The sequence below is a fragment of the Choloepus didactylus genome, chromosome 13 (assembly GCF_015220235.1).
Source record: "Choloepus didactylus isolate mChoDid1 chromosome 13, mChoDid1.pri, whole genome shotgun sequence".
NCBI lineage: Eukaryota > Metazoa > Chordata > Mammalia > Pilosa > Megalonychidae > Choloepus > Choloepus didactylus.
The window spans coordinates 38638472-38661612 of NC_051319.1; the positions used below are offsets into that span (position 1 = coordinate 38638472).

Sequence of the window (23141 nt, forward strand, 5' to 3'; positions counted from 1 at the left end):
CCAACTGTGGGTGATGACTCTAATTGGATAATTTCCATGGAGTCTTGGCCCGCCCATTGGATGGGCCTTGATCAGTGGAGCCATATAAATGAGCTGACGGGCAGAGGGAACTCAGTGCAGCTGTGAGTGACATTTTGAAGAGGAGCTACAGCCAAGAAGGGCACGTTGAAGAAAGCGCAGGAGCTGCAGATGAGAGACAGTTTGAAGATGGCCGTTGAAAGCAGACTCTGGCTCCGGAGAAGCTGAGAGAGGACAAATATCCCAAGTGCAACTAAGGGTGAAATTTCTGAGGAACTACAGCCTAGAGGGGAATGTCCTGGCAGAAAGCCATTTTGAAACCAGAACTTTGGAGTAGAGGCCAGCCACGTGCCTTCCCAGCTAACAGAAGTTTTCTGGATGCCATTGGCCATCCTCCAGTGAGGGTACCCGATTGCTGATATGTTACCTTGGACACTTTATGGCCTTAAGACTGTAACTGTGTTAACCAAATAAACCCCCTTTTATAAAAGCCAATCCATCTCTGGTGTTTTGCATTCCGGCAGCATTAGCAAACTAGAACAGATTTTGGTACCAGAGAAGTGGGATGCTTTTGCTGTTGAGTTTGCAAATACCAAACATGTTGGAATGGCTTTTTAAACGGATAAAGGGAAGATTGTGGAAGAATTGTGAGGAGCTTGATAGAAAAGGCCTAAAGTGCTTTGAAGAGACTGTTTGTGGAAATATGGACTCTAAAGATACTTCTGATGAGGACTTGAACAGAAATGATGAATGTGATGTTGTGAACTGGAAGAAACGTGATCCTTGTTTTAAAGTAGCAGAAAATTTGGCAAAATTGAGTCCTGTCATCAGATGGAAGGAAGAATTTGAAAGTAACAACCTGGAATGCTTAGCTTTGGAGATTTCCAGACTACATGTGGAGGATGTACCCTGGCTTCTCCTTGCAGCTTATAGTAAAATGTGAGCAGAGAGAGAGAAACTTAGAACTGAACTCTTGGGTTCAAAGGAACCAAAAGCTGATGGCTTGGAAAATTATGGGCTTCCAGGGGGTGGAATCCCAGAAGCTACAGCCCAACGTGAGGATTTAATCAATATGGAACCCAGCCACCATTTCAGTACAAGCCAAGATTGGATGGAGTTAAGCAGAAAGGATTTGTGGAAAGTCCTATTGCCTGACAGCTTTGACCCCTGTGTGCTTCATGCAAAGCCAACAGAATTTTTGCGAGATCTTTATAGACAGAGCTGTTGCCTGTCTGGACTGGAGGAGACAGACAAGGAACAAATTGAAGGAAAAATTTCTTCAAAGACAGAGCCATGGAGGTTGAGGTCTGGAGTCAAGAGGCCTTGGGCTGGGAGAGTGGAGTGGCCCACATGCATGGAAACGGTGAGTTTGCCCTGGAGGTCGAGGGTGGGCCTTCCACCTCGATGCTCAGGAAATGTTCTGCCACCTCAAACCCCAAAGAGGGTGGAGCACATTCCCAGGGAATTGGGGAGAGCCTGGCTGCCACCACACTGTTCTGAAGGGGTTGAGCATGTGCCCCGGAGATGGAAGGGAATCTGGGAGCTGCCCTGATGTTTGAGGAAGGTGGGGCCAAGAAGGTGGTCTCCCCAATGTGTGGATATGTTGGAGAACTCACCCCAGCATTTGGAGAGGAAAGGGCTGCCACAAAGGCCCTTAGGAAGGGTTAGACTCTTGCTCTCTCAAGCCCCAAAGATGCAACGTCATTCTGTTAATGACTCTCAGACTTTGAAATCTACTGGAGTTTGTCCTGCAGGTTTTAGGAACTGTTTTGGTCCTGTGAACCCTGTTTTCCTTTCAGGTTTTCCTTATGGCAATGGGAATGTTTACCCTATGAATGTCCCTCCTTTGTATATTGGAAGCACATAACTTGTTCTCAGTTCACATCTAAAAGAATATTATCCCTTAGGACTGACCATACCTATAATTGATTTTGATTGAATTTTGTACTTAACTATTGTTACTGAAATGATCGAAATTTCCGTGATATTGTTGTGGGATGAATGTATTTTGTATATGGAAAGATAATGTCTTTTGGGGTCTAGGGAGTGGAATGTGCCAGTTTGAATATATTGTGTCCCGCAAACGCCATTATCTTTGATGTAATCTTGTATGGGCAGATGGTCAGTGTTGATTAGATTGTAATTCTTTGAATGTTTCTGTGGAGATGCACCCCACCCAACTGTGGGTGATGACTCTAATTGGATAATTTCCATGGAGTGTTGGCCCGTCCATTGGTTGGGCCTTGATCAGTGGAGCCATGTAAATGAACTGATGGGCAGAGGGAACTCAGTGCAGCTGTGAGTGATGTTTTGAAGAGGAGCTACAGCCAAGAGGGACACTTTGAAGAAAGCACAGAGCTGCAGATGGGAGACAGTTTGAAGATGGCCGTGGAAAGCAGACTCTTGCTCTGGAGAAGCTGAGAGAGTTCAAATACCATAAGTGCAACTAAAGGTGACATTTTCGAGGAACTGCAGCTTAGAGAGGAATGTCCTGGGAGAAAGCCATTTTGAAACCAGAACTTTGGAGTAGAGGCCAGCCACGTGCCTTCCCAGCTAACAGAAGTTTTCTGGACACCATTGGCCATCCTCCAGTGAAGGTACCCAATTGCTGATGTATTACCTTGGACACTTTATGGCCTTAAGACTATAGCTGTATAACCAAATAAACCCCCTTTTATAAAAGCCAATCCATCTCTGGTGTTTTGCATTCCAGCAGCATTAGCAAACTAGAACATACCCCAATCCATGTGCTTAGAAAAATTATTTAATAGAAACACCAAATTTATGAACCAACTTCCTGCTATCAGAGGATGACTACCGAAGGCCCACCCCCACCTACTGTGCTCAGGAGAGGTCTCCTAGCTGCGTCTCCTGCTACTTCCAGCTTTCTAACTCTGCTCCAGTCACAATGGCCTCCTTGTTTTTTTCTTGAGTATTCTAAGCACATTCCTACCTCAGATCTTTGCCTTGGTTTTTCCTTTTGCCTGGAAAGTTCTGCTTCCATGTATTTGGTGATTTATGTCTTAGGTTGTTGATCAAGTGGCCCTTTTTAGGAGGCACCTTTCTCAACCACCCAATTGCAAATATTCATGAGCATATATTTAAATATATCCTCACTCACAAACACTTCAGTCTCTTTGCAGTTACCCAGTCCCTGTCTTATTTTTTCAAATAATGCCTGTTTTTCCTCTTTCTGCAATAAAATATGAGCTAGTTAAGAGCAGAGGCTTTGTTTTGTTCCCCCACCTAGAACTCTGTCTGGGATATGGTAAAAGTCAACAAATATTTTTTGAATTGACGAATAGATGGATGAGTGAATAAATGAAAGAATGATTCCTTTCCAGAAGAAAACTTTATATACTGTGATTTTACTGTTTGCAAAACATGTTTCCAGAATTTTCCTTTTCTAACTTAGCTAAAGAATGACAGAAACTTGTTTGTTGAATAAAATAATATTTTCAAAGATGCTGTTATATTAACAAACTAGGTTTTAATCTTGAGATAAAAGTTTGTCTCTGAGTGCTGATGGATAATTGAGTATACTTACATGATAAACTTCTTTTTAAGGGAATCACAATTATGGTGCATGTAAATAGTTTTTATTTCTAATGATAAATATTTAATATGCATTCTCCTGGAAACAAGAGAGCAACTGGGAGTTGCTTAGTAGCGCCTAAGAGCACTAATATATCTTTAAATAACAGTACTCAGGCATGCACATAACAGTGGATTCAGCAACAAAACCCAAATGGAAAGAAAGAAGCTCAGGAAATTGATTTATAACAGGATGCTAAGCTTTCTAGCTCAAGGTCACTGGCTAGATTCTAATTTAAGTCATCAGTCATTGATGTATTTACCAGTTTGTGGATATGAAATGAAATAAGCTATTCTCTCAAAAGGAAGTTTCATCAAAAACCCGCACTGGATCAGGGCTCATATGAGAGTTTTTAGGGTTAACGATAATTCAAATAATAGAGAATATTTACTGTGTTCTTATGTGCCTAGCACACTACACCACAAATATATCAATGAGAAACTTTATCCTATTCATTGACTAGATATCTTTACATTTAACTATTGCCATGTATTAATTTACCCTTGAATACAATTTACCTAATAAATTAATAAAATGTTCAGGACATTGAAAAATTCACTGTATTTTTAACTATAAAATTATAATATAAATGATTACTCACATATATTGATAATACACACCTGAAATCATTAGAATGTACCTAAAATATCCCGGAGAAGTTAATAGGGATCAGTAGTGAATTCTCTCAATTAACACATAAGGAAAACAATATCTACAGTCTAAATTATTGCCCAAGATCACAGAGTGGCTGTAGCTGAAATTTCAGGGTTAGAATCTGCATCCCCTACCATTTACACCTTTGAGGTCTTCTACCTTAATTATTATGAATATAAATGTGAAGAATAAAGCTGAGTAGAAAATGCATTTGTAGTTCCTCTTTTTAAATCTTATTTAATCTGAAATTATTTTCCTCTGTATTTAATTCTCATTATCTTCATAAGTTTGAAGTTAAATCTCCCCAGCAGTGTAGAACTTTTTTCAGACATTTTGTGTGGGCTGGGGAAAACAGTTCTGGAGTCTAATCCTATACGCCTTTTTGTTTCTACTATAATGTGTAGAAACAACAAATTACCTGATACTAGTGATGAAATATTGGGGAGAAAAAGCATTTATATCCAGGTAAAAATATGCAAAATAATTTTCTTCTTGTAGTTAAGAAACTTCAGATTATTTATTTTCTAATTATCTTAATACCCTCTTGTTTTAACATACTTTAAACAGGCATTAAGAAAAGCTGACATAATGCTCTTTCTAAGGAGACTAAAAATTGATATAAAGACAACAGTGCCTGGCACTTTTGAATCTTTTTTTTTTTTTTGTGGATAAATGTATTTTATGAAAAACAAATCTCTGAAATACAGAATAATATGAAAGAAATCAAGCTTAAAGAAAAGACTGCAAATTATTCCATAAAAAATTATACCCTTGCTTGTTTAGTGTCTGAGAATAGCATGAGTAATATCAGTAACTGCTTTGCACATTCCGTACCTATTATTCGATATACTGAATAGCATTCAGGATCTATTAATTACACCAAATATTTTTGTTATAAAACTTGGCTGGAAGATTTTAAGAAAATTAGTCACGAAATAGTTCAAAGCATGGATAAACATTCTGTTTTATAATTTATGAGATTTTAACTTTGGGCTTTTTGTTACTATTTTTCCAATATCATTCATAGGGGTTCACTGTCATTTGTAATTTAGCAGGTTTCTATAAAATAATAACGTTTAAAATATTTTCTTTTGAGCCCTTTATGCCTGTTAGATTCACAGCCTTAAATATTGATGTATAATTAATAAAAATTAGTATTTCCAGCAGGTTGGCTATTAGTTCTTTCCATCAGCAGTGGAAAGACTATTGCCTAAATTCTAAATATGAATGTCTAGCAAATCAACAGAATTTTGAAAAGATACTGGAATCTTCTTCTGATTTAAGCAATGAATTTTAAGAGGGCTATGGATGAAGTGATGAAGTTGAGTCAGATCAAAATTTGGGAACAGATAGGATTGGGTTTTGGGAGCTAAATCATGTGAAGAAAAACTAAAACTGTTGGATGTGTTTTGTGCAAAGAACAGAGAATTAAGGCAAGTCTATATGAACAACTCAAATATCTAAAGGTCTGTCATGTTGAAGATAAATTATTTATTTTGGTTTAGAACAGAAATAGAGCCAGTGCATAGAAATGGTAGGGCTAAAGATTTAATCTGAATGTGAGAAAATTATTTCAATGGTGCTTTATATGGTAGTAAATTTCCGAAGACTGAGTATATGCACGAATATATTTAAAGAAAATCTCTTAGGAATATTTCTCTACTGTTTGGAATATGCAACCTTACAATTTCCAAGGACATTATCAATTCTAGAATTTTATCATATTTATAATGATTGATACTGAGAGATGTCACAAGTATCTAAATTAAAACACTATTTCTTGGGCTTTGGGCCTGAAATATGTTGTGATAGCCCTTGTTAAATCACAATAACTATAAGTGAGATGCATCTCACTTATAATTATTGATGACTTTTTTTCAGTTTCATGTGGCATACGTGTAAGTACTTCTACTGAAGATCAAATATGAGTAGAGAACTCACAGAATCATAAGCTAAATACAATTAGAGATTAGAGCTTTCAAAGTGACTTAAGGGATTTAAAATTGTTAGCTCCAAAAAACTCTGAATTTTTATATCTGCATTTCCTGATTTCTCTTCTTAAGGAAAATGATTTTATGCATGGGAAGCCTTTTTTAATTAAATGTATTTCACTATAAGATTCACAGATGTAATAATTCTGATAAACTATATTAAATACTGAAAAAGCTTACACACAAATTTTTAACTGAGACAGCCTTTTTTAAAAATGTTTTTGTTCTGCTCACATTTTTCATCAATATTACATTATTTTTATTTATTTTACTGTTGCTCATCTAGATTTAATGATATCTTCATCTATTTTTATTTTACTCATTATTTTTCCACTGGCATCTTCAATCATTTTTAATGCTTCTTGAGACTTAATGATTTACAAAGAGATCACCGTGTGCTGTTTCAGTATAATGCTGAATTTGACTTTTCTAGCTTCTGGGTTATCTTACAATTCTTAAGGGCTATGTTTAATTTATAGATTTATGACTGTGTTAGAGATAATCCCAAAGGTTACATTACTTGGCCCTCCTGAATGTTAGCCATTTTTATTTATCTAACCAATAACATTATTGCCTATAAATACCTAGTTGTTGCAGTGCTCTTTGAAGCTGTCATACATCTTAATGATTTCCTCATTAAGTAATGAGTGGAATAAAATATTTGACACTGTTTAATTTTATACTTGCATGAGAATCATGATTTTTACACTTTAGAAATTGCCCTTTACTATTGAAGATTTTTTTCCTTAACGTCGCCTAAGGTTCCTTTAGAGTGCCTTAGAGGACAACAAAATCCCTCCAGGTTTATATTTTCTTCTCCTAATCAAATCATTTGTTTTCAGGTTATGGACATTAAAACTAATATATTTCATTGATCGTTGTGCTTCATTCACTCAAAAACCCAAAGCCAAATATTTAGTAGCAAGTCTTTAATTGTGTGAGAATTATTAGTACATTTATTTTCTGGTACTACAATTTCTTCCTCATTTATTTTTTTTTTCATTTATTTATTTATTTATTCATTTATTTATTTATATTAGCATTAGTTTTTAGTTGACTGTTCTCTTTGCCCAACTACCATATTTGTTTTATCTTGCTGATTGGCTATTTATCTAAGTTAACACAAATTTTATTTTGAATGAGTTAAGAATATAATAAGTATATAAATGCATAGATTGTTCTGTATGTAGAGAGATATGTAGGCTAAAAGATAGATATGTGGGTTTCACTCAGTATCCTTAAATTATCTGTGTACAGCAATTCAGAAGTACAGTAAGTTTATTTAAAACTACTTGCAATTTCCTGAAATTCATAAAGTATTTATTTTAAATATTTAGAGCTAGAAAAGATAGTAAAAATCACCTACCTCAGTGTCTCATCTTTCTCGGTGACATAGGCAAACAATTCTGCCTTGGTTTTACCTCTGCACTTCCACTGTGAAATTTTTGCTTGAAAATTTTTTGGAAAAACTATAACAGTAAACATAACAATTCATCTAATAATCTATATGTATAAGGAAGAATATATCATTTTGCATGTTTCTTATCCACTGCAGTTTGCCAAGAGAAACCACAAGATTTTACAGGAAGAAATATATTGCTATGAATCATGCATAAAATTTAATAGTTTTGAACATTATACTGCAGTGCTAGTCAATAGATATTTTGGAATAAATAGCTCAGAGAACTCCCATTCCCTAACAACAACTGGTGCTTCCAAATAAGAGATAGCTTACATCTCTAAGTCTCAGTTTCCTCATGTGTCCAATGTGTGTTTAATATGAATGAATAGTTTAGTGTAGGCAAAGGACTTGGTCCATGCCAAATACTTAGTAAGGATTCAATAAACTGAAGATACTGTGTTCAGCATGTTGGAGGATTTTCAAGACAACTAAGATCATGTCAGTGGACAGTTGCCATCCTCCATGCCAAAAGTCTTCCCCTTAGGCTGCGACAGAGACTAGAATACCAACATTAATCATTTCTCTGAGGAAAGGAAAGAAGTCTCTTTCAAATTATAACTGAAAAAATATAATAGGCAATATTTCCCAATTGCAAACATAGATATTGTACCCAGTATCAAACTTTACTAAAAATTGAAATAGAAGTAAACGTGAGGCACAAGCAATGCATGCAGAAGTCTGCAATTGCCAAGATCCTCCATTGATGCTTCGGAGTGAGATCTGGCCCAGATTTAACATTTGAGGACTCTAAGTAATACATGAAGGGCATGATGTACACAGAAAGGGCTATTTCAGGCATGGAATGTCTTTACTGTATTCTTATGCAATTATGAAGTAGATGCTGATCTTTTCCATTTGGTCATGCTCCATAAGCCATTAATTCCAAATTTATTTACCTTAAGCAAACTGGACATACCCCACTAAAAGAATTCCTAGGATAAAGTAACCTTTCCCCTACTAAATACTATCTGAAACTCTGATTAGTATGTTTACAAGGAAATTTGACTTCATTATTTCTCCCCGGACATCTCCAGGGAGGCTGAGTTACTGGGCAGCTGTTAAGACTTTCCTTCCCAGGAGCATAATAAATAAAGATAGATGAAACCAGTAAAATTATTGTTTTATTCATATACATTTAAAGATTACATTTATATCTTTTTCACATTATAGTATCAGTCAGTATTTGTTGCTTTTCTTGCCTGTGTGGTGAAGGGGACTGAAGATATCAGAGAGGCTTATTAGATGAAAACAGACAGTAGAGAAGTTTGGAGTGTTCATCCAGGGAATCTCATTATTGTATAGCTTATGCCGGGCCCAAACAGTACACATGGACCTCCACCAACTACCCAGTGAACAGGAACCCCACCCACAGAATACTTTACATATTTATAAGAATTGACTGGGGGAAGGAAAGCAGAGGAAATGTGAATGTGTGACATTGGGACTTCCCAGATAGAGAGAATGGCCTGGGAAAACACAGAACACAGCTGCTGACATCAGCCTATTCTTTTCCTAAGCTTCCTCAGACCTTTTGAGAGGTTTTCCACCAAATGCCAAAATGAGAGAGAAAAACGTATTGAGCCCTCAGGGTATCCACCTCCTTCCTCGGCCTGGCCCCTGGCCCTTGAGGATTGCAAAATATTAATATTTATATCATTTCTGTTTGACAGTAGGTTGGGGGGATTTCTACAATCAATATGAGGCAATCAATAGAATTAGAATAACAATTAGTGGAATTTGGGGTTGCTAATTTATTATTATATTATTACTATTAGTCAACCAAATTTATAGCTAGACAATCAGAATTTTCAAATATTTTCATTTTATTTTCCTCTTATATGCTGTCTGATTGTTACCAATACTTGTTTCTTTAAGAAACCCAGATTTAATCCAGTATAGCAGGCAGCAGAATTATTCTCCACACAACATTAAGTCAATCCAGGTTTCTTGGCCAGGGTTCTGTTGTTATGATTTATGTTGCTTAAAAGACGACAGCATTTCAACTACTGGTGACGAAATGTTACTATTGCTGAGGGAAAATAAATTTTCAACTTGAACATTTGACCAAAAAGTTCAATTATTTCTGACTCTGCAGTTCAGAAGAGTCATCAGTGGTATGAGGCAAATCATGTTAACAAAGCTACTGATTAAATTTCAGTAGATAAAATCAATTTCAAATACATAGAACTTGAAATTTATATTTCATGTTCATTTTTCTACACTCTAAGAATCATTTCTCAGCATATTTTACTTTATTCTGTCATTTACAATTGTAGTAAATATCAAAAATAAGAAGAATACAAGGAATATGTAGAAAGTAGTCTGAGGATATAGCTGCATCACCAAGAATGAGCATGGAGTAACTAATATAACATGTGATAAACAATTTAAATAAATGAAACAAAGAGAAAATGTACCCACTTTTCTTGAAAGCAAAATTATATTCAAATATTACCGTTAACTTTAGATACACTGAATGTCCGAGAACAGGGGAGACTATTAATTATATGTTTAAGTCATGATTTTCTCATAAGAAAATAAGGGGATTGTATACAACAGGTGTTAATTTTCACAAATCTGCTTTCAAGTATATTGTGATATAGAATTGATAAAAATAGGTGAGTAATCAATATTTTTTGCCATATCTTTTGTCAATAGAACTTCAAACACTGAATCACAAATATTGGATCCTTGCAGCCTTTAGAACCAAAGAAGTCTAGATTCTGAAATTAAAGATTTCAATTAATGTTTATTAGACAAGAGGGAAATGTTTCTACTTATCTCTACATAAAGTGTGAATAACAAGGGGCTAAAATGATACAACAAAAAAAGCTTGGCTGTAATATCCTTTGGATTCTGCCCTTAATTGGCTCTATGGCTTGGAGCAGAGTCTCTCAAACTTAAGTTAATGTACAGGTACAAATTTCTTAAGAAAACTTTCTTGTAAACATTCCCTGTTAATTTAAATTATTGTATTATAATGTTACATTTTTATAATACAATAAGTATATATGTCTCATGTTCATAGCTCACATATATCTAAAAACAACAAAAATTACCAATTGAAATCAATTAAAAATCAATAAAATGCAAATCAACAGCATTGATTTAATGTGCTGGATAATATTGATTTGCCAAATTTTGACATGCCTATCCTACATGGATCATGTGAAAAATTAATTCTCCAACTTTTTCTACTAAACTACAAAAAAAACTTTTATTTATATAGATGTGAAGACATATGGTCTTATCATGAATGCATTATGTATAATTGTCTTCCTTTGTCCTTTTCCTATTATTTGAAACAACTAAAGAACTATATGATGCTGCCAATATGATAGAAATACAAAGGAAAAATATCAGCACTGATGTCATATGGTAGAATTCATTTTTAGTCATTTTCTACACAATCAAAATATTCATTAACTATCAAAGTTAAGATACCAAAATTTTTAAACTACCTATAGATTATTAAGGGGTCACAAAATATGTTTTAATTATCATAAAATAAGTCATTTAACTGCTCTGAATCTTGGATTCCTCGAGTGGAAAATGGGTGAATAGAAGTGTAAGCTGAAAGAGTGACTAGGCTTTTATTTTTTCCTTTTGCCATCCATAATTCAATGAAACACACTTAACATACATCTATCGAGTACTTAATGGCAAGAAATGTGCAGAGTCTGAAACTGTACCCTTCTTGAAAGTTAAGTTAGCCTGCCATAGGGATTTTATTACTCATGGCACAGAGAAAAGCATGAACTTCATTTTTGTATCATTTTTTTAACCTCATCCACAAGTCCCAAAAGTTCAGCATAGAATGGTCCAGGTAGATGTGCATGCGGTAGGTTTGAATTATAGATAAGGAATCCCAGATTTAGGGGTGCCAAATACTTATAATGGACTGCAAGCAGAGCTGTCCTTTGCCTGGGAAAGAGATATTATCATTATTATGCTGTACAATAAAAATATATGCCCTTTGCTTGTGGTGGCAAACGCTATCTCTGTCTTCCAAGGCTGTTTGCTATAAAAACATCTTTGAGAAAGCAGTCTGGAACAAAAGGCACCAGACATTGCACTAGGCACTGGGGAAAAGAGATATGAGTAATTCATAGTCTTTATTCTCAAGGGCTAACTGACTAGTGAAGGAGACAATACATAAATAATTGTATTACAATGAAATTAAAATAAGTATTAAACAGAACACTGTGATTTAAGAGAGTTATTCCGCACATGGTAACTCAGGGAGGGCATAAGGGAGGAAAGCACTTTGAGCTGGAAGTTAGCTACAGTGAAATAAAGTATGATTTTTCATAAGTATATTTCACACATTTCTGCCTATAAATATAAATTTTGAAACTCATGTCTAATTAGAAAATATCATTCATCATTCTTACAAACAATCTGCAACCTGACTTATGATTCTCTTTTCTTTCTTTGCAATTCTATTCCATTCTAGCTTTATCTCCCTTATGACATTTTTTATTTCATCTATAAAGGCATTCTCTGAAAAAGTTTCTCAATCATATCAGGTGTAGATTTTCCTTGGTAAAATATTTTATGTTAAAATTGAGGTGGACAGAAGAGGAGGAAATTCAATTCTATTCAGACACCTGCCAGTCGGCTGCCTAAATACAGCTATCATGTAGCCCTAAGCCATGGAGAAATCCTTCTGTATTTGTAGGAATTCAAAAAGTTTTAGCAGTAAAAATTATTTTCAAATAATTCTTTTAATAATAGCATATTTAAATCACTTTATATTACACATTTACCACTGAGGGGTTTCTTGGTAAATTTCCAGTGCTAATGATTTTCCCCGGGACAACATTCTATTTCATCCATTTTGTAAAAGATTTATGCTAATACAGAGATTGCATATGTTCCCCTTTTATCTTTAGGGAAAACCTTCTGTGCTTTTAAAAATCTTTAATCGTTATATCTTCTTCTTTTCAACTAAACTCATTAACTATCCATAAATCAGTTTTAGGGTAAAAAGGAGTTTTGACTACATAAGATGCAATATGACACTTCATAGCTAATTTGGGTCTTAACTCAGCTTCATTATATAGAAAATTACACTGGAAGCCTGATATTAAATTCAGGAGGAGCCAGTAAAACAATTACTGGATCTCATTTCTACAGCCTTTGAGCAGACATATAAACTCTGTGACAATATAAGCAATCTATTATAATACCGGACACATGACTCATGCAACAATTTAGCAGTTATCTTTTATTTTTCTGTCTCTGAAGAGTCAAAGATCATCTGTTGTATTAGACACAAAGGAAAGCAAGCACTATTTGCACATAATGAGGTAAAAAGTTGCTGCCATCTTCAAGAAAATTATTAAAGCCTCTTTTTGAAATTTTATTTTGAAATAACAGGTTCAAAAAAAACTGCAAAAGTAGTGCAGTCAGTTTACAAATTCCTTTTTCCCTGTATCTCCCAGTAGTTGCATCTTACATAATTAAAACAGAATATCAAAACCAGAAATTTACGTTAGTACAGTGTGTTTATATTTCTATGCCATTTAATCACCTATGTAAATTCATATGACCATCATTGCAATCATGATACAGAATCATTTCATCACCAGAAAGATACAGCTCATGCTACCCCTTTATAGTCAGTCACACTCACCCTGTTCCCCATTACCATCAATAGTGGATTGAATAGCATCCCCCCAAAATTCATGTCCACCCAGAACCTCAGAATGTGACCTTATTTGGAAATAGAGTCTTTGCAGGTGTAATTAGTTAAGGATCGCAAGATGAAAGTCAAGGTGGGTCTTAAATCCAATGACTTGTAGCCTTGTAAGAAGCAGTGAGGACCCAGAGAAGAAGGCCATGTGAGGACAGAGGCAGAGATCTGAATTCTGCAAACCAAAGCCAAGGAACACCAAGGGTCGTCAGCAGCCACCAGAAGCTAGGAAACCAACACTGCCAACACCTTTATTTCTAATTTATAACCCTTAGAAATGTGAGAAAATAAATTCTACTATTTCAAGCCACCCAGTTCATTGTACTTCATTACTGCAGCTCTAGGAAACTAATATCCCATCCCTAAGCCCTGACTACCATAACCCCTGGCTTACTAGATTTTCTCCATTGCTATAATTTTATCATTTAGAGAATGTTACATAAACGGAATCAAATAGTATGTGGCCTTTGAAATGGGCTTTTACTCTCAGAATAATGCTCTTGAGAGCCATAAAAATTGTTGCCTGTATCAAGAGTTCATTCATTTTTATTGCTGAGATGCATTCCTTGGTATAAATGTGCCAGAGGTGGTTTAATCACTCATCTATAGAGGGACATTTGGTTGTTTCCAAGTTTTGGTTGTTACAAATAGAGTTGCTATGAATATTTGTGTAAAAGATTTTGCAGATATTTGAGTTTTCATTTCTCTGGAATTAATGCCCAGAAGTAGGATTGCTACGTCATATGGTAAGTGTAAGGTTAGTGCTTTTTAAAGAATTTTACATTCTAATCAGCATTATATTAGTGATCCCATTTCTCTGCAACTGTGGCAGCATTTTATATTGTCACTATTATTTATTTTAGTTCATCTAATAGACATGTAAGTGGTATCTTACCATGACTTTAATTTTCATTTCCCTAATGGCTAATGATGTTGACCATCTTTTCATGTGCTTATCTTCCTCTACAGTGAAATGCCTCCGTGCCTTTTGCCCATTATCTAATTGGATTATTTTAGTTCTTATGGTTTTTGTTTTTTCTGTTAATTTTTGAGAGCTAACAACCCAGAAATTGTGCACACACGCACACACACACAAACATAAGGCTCTGAAAGGTAGAGAGAATAAACCAGACCAGAAAGTGATCTCAGGACTTAAGGAAGAACATACTGGTGATTTCCCTGTTTGTTTTCTTTTTTCCCAGCTAGGTAGGAATGAGGCCACTGTGATATCAGTTGAGACCTTGTGGGGAAACCTAGTCTTCCACCTCCACCCAGGAGTAATGAGGTGCCTGCCCTCTCTCAAACAGGGTGATATCAACAGAGGTCTAGTAAGGAGCCAGACCTTGCAAGCCTGCCCAGATATGAACAGGAGCTGCTGTCCCTACACCCCAGCCATGGGGTCTAAGGAGGGTGAGTGGAAAACTGGGATTCCAACCATACCTGGAAGTAATTTAAGTGCCCTCCTTTCCTCCACCCCCAATCTGGAGCGGTGTCAGAGGAGGCCTGCTAGAACATGTAACTATCAATAATCTGTGTGTGCTGCATCAGCATCCATCTTACACTGGCTAAACCACTTACCTCAATGCTGACCTTTGGCCTAGTTAATAAACAGCTTTCCACCCCTGAAGCATAAAATTCCCAAGAGCCCAAACCCACATCTGCAGGTATCACCCACACATCTCACCCAAAACCTGCAGATGACCCCAACTGACAAGTTAACCATTCTCACCACCCTCATACCCCCAGTCCATTTCCCTTTTCTCTTGTGTTTGCTTAAACTAACTAATCCTTGACTCCCACTGGAAATGTACTAACCTCCACCTCTGGAACACACACAATAAAGGCACAAGCTCATGGATCCCTCTCTGTCTGTGTGCTCCCCACCTGCTGGTGGAAAGCAGCTGGTAACACTTCCTGTCAACCTCTCATGGCACCCCTCTCTCTCTCTGGGGCCTGTGAGTAACAAACTATCTTTTCTCATGCAATATGGCCCCAGTTTTCCACTGACACACCTGACATCCTCTGGAGCCAAATTTAAAGTGACACTTAATTTGGAAAAAGTGGTCCAGTGAGCAGGGTATATTGGTCACAGTTTTGGGAAATAAGGTATAAAACCTTCTGGCTTCTCTTGGATTACTAACTGGCTCCCCCTGGTGGCTAATACTATCCAGAAAGAATCCATGAATTGCCAAGTTATGTCTACAACACTGCCTTTTGCAATTGCCAGCTGTTGCCTAAGCTTCCCAACACAAACTGGTGATCTTGTAGATCTGAGCCCTCCCTAGGGACTGCAAAAGGCTAGCCCTAATATAGCAAGAGGGGAAACTTGGTAGTTTCTAGAGCTCCCCCAAATGGGCATCTGGGTTGAAGCCAGACCAACACTGAATAACAGTGTCCACTGTTTTAGTTCTGTCATTACTAAAGCAAATATCATGCAATGGGTTGGCTTAAACAGTGAGAATTTATTGGTTCACAGTTTTGAGGCTAGAAAAATGTCCAAATCAAGATGGCATCAAGGTGATGTTTTCTTCTCAAAGACTGGTGTTCTGGGGCTGGCTGCCAGTGATCCTCTGTCCTTGGCTCCTCTGTCACATGCCAAAGCACATGTGGTGGTCTCTCCCTTCTCTTCCAGGTTCCTTTGACTTTTAGCTTCTGGCTGCTCCCCCTGAGTCATTTTTTCTCTCTATGACCTTGCCTATGTAGCCTTCAGTAATAGGATTAAGACCATCCTAAGCCACACCTTATCTGAAGTGACCTCATCCTATTTACAAGGGTTCACCCCACAGGAATGGTTTAAGGTTAAGAACTTCTTTTTCTGGAGTACATAGTTCCAAACAACCACAACTACATCAAGAAGGTCTTGTTGCATTCCCACAGTGGGAACCTATAAGGCAGTAGACAGGCATTTCCCTCCCCAAGCTATGACTCAGAAGGTGAGAAGCCTAGGGCTAAACACATGTGGGTCAAAAGGGACAGTGCTAGATCTCCTGGCACCTGGACCACAACAGCTGAGGAAATGCTGCAGGAGACTCCAACCACTGCATCTGTGAACCATGTGTCTGTGTCTTAAGCCCTGCCCTAACATGAAGGGCATCCCCTCCACAGGATGCACAATGGCACCTGCAAGCAATGATGCTGCTAGGGTCTGCGATAATTTGTTGCTGCTGTCTCCACTACTTTCGCTCTGCATTCCCCAGACCTCATGGGATACAAAAATCTAACCCCTAGCATGAGTTGGGTAAGGAACTGTTAGGCAAAAGAAATAAATAAACAAATTCTAAAGGGGGCCTGATCATATTGTGCCATCACCCCCATAAGACACTAGAAGTAGTTTCTTAAGAAATGTAAGACTCCCATGCAATGTGTGCTACTCAGTACTGTTGCATATCAGCATGTCAAAGCTCTGGTATTGCATCCCTTAGTCTGGTGGCTATGCCTAATGATCTCATCAATATCATGCTAGCGAAAATAAACCCCAACTCCCGTGAGGTTGATTGGGATACCCTAGAGAGACAGAGAAAGTTGCTTATGAGTCTTGTGGTGGGAACCACAAATCTTCCCCATGACCATGCATAAGTCAAGCAGGACCCCAAAAGGAAGCCCAAACTGGAAACTAAACTTGATTGGAGATTCAAACCCTACTTAAAGATTTTGTTCAAGGGAACAAGGAGAAAGGGACAGATTTGTTGCTGAAATTCTTTAATATGAGGTCCAAGTTACCACTCTCATCTTCCCCAAAATCAGATAATTGGCTGGTATAATTAAAGTCTCTGGGCCCCTCCCCTATTCATAAGAAAGAAAAAAACAAAATTCTATCCACTACCCCCAAGACCTTAAAAAATTGTCTTTTGTAAAAAGCCACTTAATACTGATGCTATATAGCTGATATCTGAGTAAGGGACACCTCTGAAGAGGGCCTCTGAGTGGACCTAGCCACACTCACACATCATTTACAGAATCAAGGCTGGGCAATAGCACCCGGTAAAATATAAAGGCAATCAAAGTCTGTCAAAATCCTGGGCATCATCTGGTCCTCTAAAGACAACTGGAGTCCCACCACCATCAAACATAAACCTACCTCAATCACTAAGACATGCACAACACTTACTAGGATTATTCATGTTCTGAAGGTAACACATCCCACATCCCTCACTCTCATTACAACCCATACACAAAAGCACAGGTACATCTATCTGCGGCTTTTCACTGGGGAGAGCCCCAACAATGTGATTTAGGAATTGGAACAACAGGCCACTTCCCAAGTCATGCTCCTAGTCCCAGCAGGAATGGATTTTAAATTAGAGGCCTTGGCTACCTCCAAATATGCCTCTTGGAGTCCTTGGACTAGGCATGGCAAATCCTGGCTGCTTATTCAGCTCTTTCAAAAACAGAGGTGCTTACAGGGCCACAACCAGTCAGTCTGTGCACCCAGATTCCCATAATGCCATGGATGAGAGATGATTCCCAGCAAGACCTCAGAAAAGCCACTGAAGCCTCACGTGTAAAATGGAAATGGCATCTATAGGTGAGGGCTAAAGCTGACAGACAGAGCCTTTCCAAATTGCAGGAGGATGTGCTTCCCCATGCTCAGCCCCTTGCCCATGGATCTTGAGATGCTGGAAATGGTGCCCTCATTGCCCTTTCCTCTAGCCAAATAGCAAGTCCCTTGTGACCAACTGCCTGACAAGGAAAGGCAGTTGGTGTATCTCACTGATGGCGACGCTATCATTGTACTCAACACAGCTCCCTGGAGGGATATGCACTTAGCCTCAAACACCTGCTTAATCAAGATGGCTGTTTGGGGTTTGCACAATTGGCAGAGCTAGAAACAGCCCAGTTAGCCCTCCAGGATGCTCTAAGCTGCAAGTTACCCAATCTCCAAATCTTCCCTAATTCATGGGCAGTGGCCAAAGGCCTGACAGAGGTTCATAACAATGGAAACAAAATAATTTTCTCATACATAAAAGGCACTTGTGGGGCACTCTACATCTGAAAATAGCTCACAGCCTCACCATTTCCACACACATGCAACTCACTACAGCGGAGTCACTGCACAAAGACACTGCCAATTTACTACCTAAAATTCATTCCTTCACAGCATAACCAATAGATCTCTTGGGACTTCCCACTCAGGCTCCACAAGTTTCCCCTACCAACTGGTGGTCTGGGCCCATAGTACCTCAGGCCTCAGAGGCTCTTCTGCCTTGGTGGATTGGCATGCAAAAAGGGATTGCCTTGAGGCCCATGACTGGCCAAAATAGTTACAAAAGGCTGTTACTTATGCATCCCATAGATGGAGCCATGTTCCATGGGGTGGTGATAAACCTTTCTCCCATTGCCATATTAATTACCTGGGACCACCTCCCAGAACTGTTGGAGCCACCAGGAAATACAGATTATAGTTCCCAAACCAAGCATGGGAATGGTCTGGGTCATCTTTAGAGCTGAAGGAAAGCTATGCCTTGTGGATTCCAGTTACATCAAAAAATAATCTCCTTTTACCCTGCCATGAGTGTCCATTACCTACACAAGGCACAGCACTGGCTAACAAACACAACATACAGCAGGTCCTGAGAGAAAGCATTATGCGATCTCTCAGCAAGGGAGAAACAACACACAATCTGGCTGTCATAATATAAGTTGTAGCCCCAGAAGGCCATCCTCACTGACTGGTGCAAAGCCAATGTTCCCCCTGGCTCTGGGTTGCAGTATTTTTTCTGACTGCATGGGTCATAAACTTATTACTGTCCCACAAGTCCTCACCATGCAGGCCCAAGAATGTTCAAACAGTATTTGGTTAATCCTAAAATATTATTCAGGGATGGAACAGAGGAGACTGCTGGCTATTGCTTTCCAACTACCTGCACCCAGCATACTATTGAGCATGGCTGATGACCCAAAGCTATACAACCTATGTATCGAATGAATCCACTGACACCAATGCATAAATGATTCTCAATCCAGGCATAACCTACATATGCTTCTTATACAGCACCAATGGCCTCATGAGTATAATCAAATCAAACCTGCGTGGGTCATTGTCCTCTATCCCAGCCTGCCAGACAAACTTGTCTAAGAGTTTAGATTGCAAAGAGGACCTACAAAGAATTAACACCCAATTGGCATTTTAGTGTGGAGAAAACATGCTCTCCCTGTGGAGAGAAATGTAGGGGGCCTTGTGGGAACACACAGCCAAAGCCTTTGCTACGTGAGTCTTAGTTGACCCCCTAAAGTTCATGGACTTCTGTGATGCAACAATTTTACAGAAACCTACAGAGATATAATGGCTAAGCTGCCAATGGTATTTAAAAGCTCATGACTAAATTCCTCATCCTTTATGGATTGCTACTTGGGAGAGATATACAGCCCTGGGTTGGCCCCAGCGATTACCACCTCAGACAACATCCCCCAGCCCACGAGGTCACTGATGGAGAGGACACCCTGTGAACCAGAGTCATACCTATGCCAGCTAATAAACCCAGATGCTGCCTTAGAAATGGGAAAATAGTCAGAATACTACCTGGCTAAAATGATAGGCTGCCTAACTATGGGCCCGTGTTTCTCAAGCAATGCTCATCACCCCGAGTAGTGCCCACTGTGGTAAAGCCACCTTGCACTCTGCTGCATCCTACTGGTAGGCTAAACATGCATCACATATTAAGGGCAATCTTCCAACAGCTACAGGCCCACACATTTGCCCTAAGTTCCTTTGCCTTATTTGTTCCTTGCTGTCATGATAAAGGCTAACACAACAACAAATAGACTGCCTAGCCCAGGTAGTCTCAGATAACAGCTTAGCTTTAGATTACCTCTTGGCCAAAAATAGGGGTATATGTGCCACAAAAAAAAAAAAAGAAAAAAAAATGCATTATATATCAATAACTTGAGACTGGTCAAAATTAACTTACAAAATATGGCTCAAGAGATCAAGGTGTGTGATGGTTTGGAGGTTTTATGGATCCCAGAAGATTATGTTCTTGAAGTTAATCCATTCTTGTGGATGGAAACCCATTTTTTAAGCCTTCTGATTTGGTTATTTCAGTTTAGGCATGCCCCAGCTGGATCTTAATCCTCTTACTGGAGTCCTTTATAAACTGGATGAATATGAAGAGAGAAACAGAAAGAAGGACACAGAAGCTGAGAGGAAGCCACTGAAGCCAAAAGCTGGAAGCAATGAAACTCAGAAGAGAAGGAGAGACCAGCAGATGCTGCCATGTGCCTCGTCATCTGACAGAGTAGCCCAGTATCACTGGCAGCCTGTGTTCAGGAAGAAGGTATCTTGATGATGCCTTGATCTGGACATTTTCATGGCCTCAGAACTGTAAGCTTGTAAAGTAATAAATTCCCATTGTTAAAAGCCAGCCCATTTCAGGTATATTGCATTTCGGCAGCCTAGCAGACAAAACAAGGTGTTTCACAAAATAACCACAGTTTTCCAACAAATACCTCAGACCCTAAAAAAACCTTCAACATTTCCTCTTAGTTATCCCCTAAGGGGTGGGGGGAATAGCTATGCAAAGGCTTCCAGCTCTTGGTTTTACTATTTACTGAGATTTTTATAATAACCAATATCCTTTAGTGCTTTATGTGCCAGCTTGATAATGCTATGCCCCTAGCATAGCATTAATATGTTTTTTTTTTTTTTTCAGTCTTTTGCTACTACAAACACTGCAGCAATGCAAAGTGGTTTTTTTAAAACTTTTTTTTTAAAGCAATATACACAGATATTTTATAGGATATAATCCTACAACTTAAATTGCCGGATCAAAAGGTATTGTGATTGGATGTTTTGATAGATATTGCCAAATTGTTCTCCAATCTTGTCAGACCAATTTACATTCCTAGCAATGGCAGCTAAGGATATCTGTTTGCCTATACCTTTGGAACACTGCGTGATCAAACAAATCAAACTAACAATGTGACAGATCAAAAGTAATGCCTCATTCTCATTTTAATATAAATCATGTTCTTTGTATATTTTATATATTTAGCTGTTACTCTTTTGCTATTTTTGATTTGTACAAACTTACTATATTAAGTCTATCATTCATACCAAAATTTCCTCTTCATTTTGCATTTTATATTATATTATTTTCCCTTTCAATAATTTTTATGAGACATGTGTTCATATAATTTCTTTCATGGATTCCAGGAATTGCAACTTGCCTTGAAATGCTATTTACAGAAAGAGTATAATACCAGAATTTTTTAACTTGATGATACTAGAGGGCTTCCAATATTCATTTTCCAAATATTTGATTTGCCTTATTTTAGGCTCCTCCAGATGTTCCCTCATTATCAAAAAATTCAAATGTACCTTCAAAATGGACCATATTTAAACAATTCAAATTTTTCTCCATATGCTGAATAATTCTTGGAGTTAGATTAAATATGGTTTTGCCATGAAACTGACAAGTTTTTATTCAATGAAAACTGTCTGCCTTTGACATTACGGTGTTTAAGGGAGATTTACTAATTATTCTTGAATTTGGTGAAGAATCCTATCCATCACTGCTCTAGCATGTGTCAATTATTATATAGCAAATCAAATGAAATTTCAAATTCAAAAGCCCAGAGAAAGTAATTCAACCCCCAAAGGAACAGAAAGCTCTGCTAAGATAGTAAAATTTCTCTATAGTGTATCATTATTAAATTAGTTCTACTGAAACAACTTCTGTTTTACAATAAAGCCTAGATGTTTCTTTCAATTAATACATATATTAAGGAAATAAAAAAATTGTATCATTTATTAATTTATGGACTTTTAGGTATAATGAGCCAAAGTGAATATTTAGTCCTCATTCTATATACTCATTTCCTGTTTGTTTGTTTGTTTTTTTCTAGAAGGAGGCAAGTTTTATTATTTATTTTTCTAAGATGAAGTTTTAGGTACTTATATATCCCAAATCATGTTTAGTGATTGTATAATTTTGGATGTTTGTCTCACTTTGTCCTTGAACATGACTTTCAGCAATTTCCCATTTGTTACAACCATTGAGTTTTCAGATGCTCTTCAAACATGCTTTGGATCCAATTTTTATCATTAAAATTAGTGAGTACTATTCAGTATATTCCAAGAACAATTCTTCCTTTTACACAATGACAAAAGTAAGTGCCCCAGAGCAAATGTAGTTCCTTTTCCATGATTTTGCAGTTCTGTAGATGCTTCTCAGGCCTGGCTTATTAGAACACTTAAGGCAACGCTTTGGCAGCTAGAAGGAGGGTGCCACTTGCATTTTAATTATCTTTATAGTATCTTTGACATACAGAAATACTAAATTTTTATAGTCTCACATCTATTAATATTTATGTTTACTTTCTTGCTTTTATGCTTATATATGCTTTCCCCATTCCAAGATGAGTAATTCAGTTATATTTCTTTTATTTATTGTACTATTTCATTTCAAGTATTAAATCCATCTAAAATATATTTTGTTTAAATCTAGAAGGACAATCTCATAATTAACATAACCAATCATTGTTGCCCCATTTATGGAATAATGTGGCCTTTGTTTAATGTATATTAAATCAAATATTTTCCTGAATCTTATAAAGTTAATTGTGTATTATTAATTTTTTTGGCTCCATTATTTCATTATGTCTGGATAGTGTCTTATTGCATTATTTAAAATTGTCAGTATGAAGAAAATACTAAGAGTAATAAAGGGAATCTTGTTTTATTCTGGAATTTTATGGGGATGCCTTTTAGTTTTCAAAAATAAT

The 23141-nt window shown here is 37.3% G+C and overlaps 1 pseudogene; it reads right to left on the reverse strand.

The window, feature by feature from the left end:
• LOC119507670 overlaps positions 1 to 23141 on the reverse strand; it is a 55131-nt pseudogene that overhangs the window by 31435 nt on the left and 555 nt on the right.